Here is a 5521-nt window from a genome sequence, read left to right as displayed (position 1 = left end):
TAAATATAAATTATTGCTATCAAGTAACAACTCAAGAGGTAATTTGTGGGAATCTGGGCACAAGTAGAGCTCCTCCAGGGACCAGGTCAAAACTCTATCTCAGTCTCTTAAACAAATGGTGTTGAGAACACTGGGCGGCTACATGCAAAAGAATGAAACTGGACCAGTTTCTTACATCATTCACAAAAATAAATTCAAGATGAGTTAAAGACCTAAATGTGAGACCTGAAACCATAAAAACCCTTCTCTTCGAAGACAGGCAGTAAGTTCTCTGATATTGGCCATAGCAACATTTTTCTAGATCTGTCTCTTGAGGTAAGGGAAATAAAAGCAAAAATAAACTATTGGGTCTATATAAAAATAAAAGGCTTCTGGGGTTCCCGGGTGCTCAGTCAGTTAAGCGTCTGACTCTTGATTTCAGCTCCGGTCGTGATCTCACCAATCTCTCTCTCCCTCTCTCTCTCTCTCAAAATAAATTAAACATTTTTATAAAATTAAAAAATAATGAAAAGCTTCTGCACAGTGAAGGAAACAATCAACAAAACTAAAAGGTAACCTACTAAATAGAAGATATTTGCAAATGACATATCTGATAAAGGGTTAGTATCCAAAATATATAAAGAACTGATACAACTCAATACCCTTAAACCAAATAATCCAATGAAAAAACGGGCAGAAGACATGAACAGAAATTTCTCCAAAGAAGATATCCAGATGGCCAATAGACACATGAAAAGATGTTCCACATCACTCATCATCAGGGAAATACAAATCAAAACTACAATGAGGTATCACCTCACCCACGTCGGAATGGCTAAATTCAACAACACAAGCGACAACAGGTGTTGGTGAGGAGGCAGACAAAGGGGAACCCTCTCGCACGGTTGGCGGGAATGCAAACTGGTTCAGCTACGCTGGAAAACAGTAGGGAGGTTCCTCAAAAAGTTAAAAATAGAACTACCCTGTGATCCAGTCATCGCGCCACTGGGTATTTACCTAAAGAATACAAAGAGACTAATTCAAAGGGGTATATGCGCCCTGATATTTATAGCAGTATTATCTGCAATAACCAAATCATGAAAATAGCCCATGTCTATCAACTGACGGATGGCTAAGGAAGAGGTGGTATAAAAATACAATGGAATATTAAGAAGCCATCAAAAAGAATGAAATCTTGCCATTTGCAATGACGTGAATGGAGCTAGAGAGTATAAGGCTAAGCTAAACAAGTCAGAGAAAGAGAAATACCGTATGATTTCACTGATATGTGGAATTTAAGAAACAAAACAAACAAGAAAAGGGGGGAAAAGAGAGACAGAGAGGCAAACCAAGAAACAGACTCTTAACCATAGAGGACAAACTGATGGTTACTAGAGGGGAGGTGGGGGATGGGTGAAATAGGCGATGGGATTAAGGAGGGCACTTGCTGTGATGAGCAGCGAGTGATGTGTGGGAGTGTTGAATCACTATACTGTACACCTGAAACTAATATAACTGTGTATGTTTACACCGGAATTAAAATAAAAAAACTTAATAAAAAATGTATCTCAGGGTTGATTTACCTTCACAGAGTACCCAGCATAGAAGCCAGGAATACATGGGCACCTTGTAGATTTCATTCTACGGGCGTCTCCTCAGATGACAACGCTTGATACGGACACAGACATGACCGTGGGAGGTACTGTCATCAGCGAATGTCTCTAGGAGGCTTCTCCAGCAGTGGATGTAAACGAGTAGGAAACAGAACAAGAAAGCAAGATCAAGGGGGATACTGTGCAGTGAACAGAGCTTCCAGACAGTCAGACTTGGTTGCGATTACACATGAGAAATCCTTCTTTGAGAACCTGCAGAAATAACTGAGGTACATTGTGGGCAAGAGGACCAATCATGTTGTTTGTATCTAGGCAATAGATATTTGGGTAGCTTGGTAATAATAACAAGCAACCCTTCTCACGTGATTTCTCTGTGCCAAGAAATGTGCCACATGACTTCTACTTGTATTAATTTATCTTATCCTCTCACTTACTCTCTGTGTTTGTTACTGCTGTCACGCCCTATTTTACAGGTGAGGAAACTGAGACTGAAGAGGTTAAATGACTAGTCTAATGTCACACATCTTCAAAATCTGTGTACTTTTACTCCCCACTTTCTGTATTATCATATATTTCCGGGTGAACTGGGAACTTCACGCAGGGTAAATACTGAGGCCTGTAACACTACCTGTCTGTAAATTAATAGGCACTGAAAAGAGTTTTAAAAGACACAGAAACATCCTCTGAAAGAGACAAGCCAGTTAACTAGGGGTTAAGTTGTCAACAAGTTAGTCAAAGGCTGTCACAAGGAAACCAATCACAGACCCTCTACAGGATCCGATTTGAGTGACATCTATTAAAAGATACTGCAAACACTGAAGACACATCCATCCATGTGAAGATTTACCAAAGGCTTTTTTTGGCTCAAGATGGTAAACTGACCATGAATTTAACCCAAGTTCAACAGGCAAGCACTGAATATGTGCCTTGGATTTCACCGGAAATAAACTGATGAATGCTCACAGGAAGTGTTGAATGACTGGATTAGAGCAAAGGTAAAATGGGCAAAATTTGCGAAACAATGTATTTCCAAAAATTTTTCATCGTGGGGATAAGAAAACTACAACTTCACAGGAAACGAAGCTAGCCTCTTGATAACTAACTTTGTAGAAAAGTTCCTAAGGAAAATTCAGAAATACTACTTTGAATGAGCTAAGCTACCCAAGTTCTAGGCTTCAGATCCTTGAATTGGCCTAAATCCTCTGAACCGTCAGAGCCAAATGACCAATTGCTCTTTGTGCTTATATGAGGTTCTTTACATATGTAAAGAAATCTCAGGGATCTCAACACAACCACCAACCTTATTAACTGCAATGTCCATCAAGCAGAATGAATGGGAATCAATTCATAAACTCTCTTTTAGAATTCAGAGTGGGTTATAGAAAGCAGACCCAGACAGTTTTTGTCACGATTAGAGATACAAGTAAGACGTTTCAGAAAAGTAACTTTGCACCAGAAAGAGAAACAAGGGAAATGGATACCTAACCTCAACTGCTCTTCCTTATAAGCAAGTTAGCAGTTAATAAGTGATAGTTCATAGAGTTGGGCACAAAATACCATTAACATATATTAGGTTGCTTTGTGATCAATCTTGAAGCCTTCTCTTATAGTCACACAATCACTACAGCTATACAAATAGGGATCTAATGTAGATTTCTTGTGTTTGCTTAATCACTAAAGACGTTAAACTATAATCCATCCATGTATTCATCCATTCAACCACTATTTATTGATCTCCCACTATGAAATGGGGGCAGAGCAACAAACAAAACAGACAAAAATCTCTTTTTCCTAACCAACACTGTAAGAGTTGTATTTGAAGAAAATAATTTCCCTTTTCCTTATTTAGTGATATTTCCACAGTGGCTTCCTGACAAAAGTGTTGTTATAAATACACACAGAGAAAATTTCATTAGTCTTGACCGGGGGTTAGAAAACTTTCTCTACAAATATACAGATAGTGAATATTCTCAGCACAAATACTTGACTTTGCTCTTGTAGCAACAAAGCAGCCACAGATGATATGTAAATGGATGAGTGACTGTGTTCCAATATAACTGTGTTTTACAAAATCGGACAGTAGGCTGGATTTGGCCTATGGGCTCTAGTTTTTTGACTCGTGGCATCATTCTCCGGTTAAAAGAAAAAACCGTAATTTATTAGAAATGGATTTTCAGATGAAGTGACTTACTTTTACAGTGAAATTATACATACATACACGGATGGCCTTAATAAATTAAGGCACAAGATTCTCTGAACTTGCAATCTATGCATTTATGAACCATAAATCGATTCAATTAATGACAAATAATTGATGGCAGAAAGCTGTTGAATTGTGCCGCCAGGAAAACCCAGGGAAAATCTGTCTTTAGATCAAGCTCATAGTGGAAGACATTTTTCTCACCGAAAAGATACAAAAATTCTTTCCGATTCCAAACATTCAAAAAACTCTGGTCACACAGAGAGCAGTGGAGCCACGGAAAGAGTGCAAATATGGTTCCGTAACATTCTGATTTGAAATACAGAGCTGCAGCATACCTCTAGAGATGGAGGTTTTATACACTTGAGAAAAACTCAAATTCTAAGAATTCCGTTCCCAGCCAGTGCATAAGCAAAAACATAAGACTTCACAATAACATCCCTGGAAACCCTCATTACTAAGTACGAGTAGGACGGGAGCAGTGGGACACACAGACTAGGTAGGGCCCATATGAGACCAGAACCCTTCCCTTAGTCATACGGATGAAGGCTATCAGCAATCCCTTACTGAGGAAGAACCACAGAATGAGAATTCCAGCCCCCTCCACATCTTGTTTCTTATTCCAGAACACAGCATTAGCCATTCTCAGCTGATACTTTTGTAATCTTCGTGGAACTCCTGAGTCAAAAAGCCTCTGTGAGTGCAATTAAATATTGATACCTGAATGTTTCAGGCCCTGCCTGATTATTAGAGTGTAGACTCTGCCCACAGAAGCCAACTCTAATGGGTTTCTACCGATCCGCGATGGGACAACGTGATGATCAACAAAGATAATAAGTGCGTTGAACTGATAAACATAAAGTACATAAACATCTTGGAGTTCATAATACTAAATAATAACTCACTGGACACTGTTGGAGATTGCAGACAACTCATTACTATGCAAATCGATAGAGGGGGAAAAGTAAACATTTACCTTACCTTTCTTATGCAGCCTCAGGGTATCCAAATAGTTGGAAAAAAAAAACACATTTATTTTTTATAATAGGATTCTAGCGAATAAAGGCAGAATGAAGGATGGTATTAGGAAAAACACTTTTGCAACCCTGAATATCGTAATGGAACAAAGCCATGATCATCATTGTTAAGACCATCAGATGAAATATTGATGAGAACTTTATGTTCTGAAGGCATTGATGAATCTTGAGATCACTAAAAATGGGACATCCCGATATTAATTGTCTCATGATTTCTTGCAAGAGAAAGTACACAAAACCATATACAAAGTACTCACGTAAAATACAACTTAACCTGAATCTGATCATGCTTCCAGATCTAACTCATAGTTTGCAGAAAATACAAGATAAACGTACCACAAAATATCAGCAAAAACCAGGATGGGAACCATTCGACAGGACAAAGGACCTATTTTCTCTAATAAATTCATTGCATGATAAAGAGGGATTTGGGGACTATTTCAGAATAAACTAGACAAGACAGATCAATCAAATGAAAACCAGCTGTCAAGAGACGTTTTAAGACAATCATGGCTATCAAAACATGAACGGAGTATTACATGATTTTAAGTATTATTAATTTTGGTAGATGTGATAGTGACATAACGGGTATGCCAAAAAATGTTCTTAGAAGTTGGCAATGCATACAGAAGTACTTACAAGTTAAATTATGTGATGTTTGGAATTCAATCTAAAATACTCCCCCTCAAAAT

Source organism: Panthera onca, chromosome X (genome assembly GCF_046562875.1).
Source record: "Panthera onca isolate mPanOnc1 chromosome X, mPanOnc1 haplotype 2, whole genome shotgun sequence".
Taxonomy (NCBI): Eukaryota; Metazoa; Chordata; class Mammalia; order Carnivora; family Felidae; genus Panthera; species Panthera onca.
The sequence above is the reverse complement of the archived record's forward strand: the minus strand, read 5'-3'. Positions refer to the sequence as shown.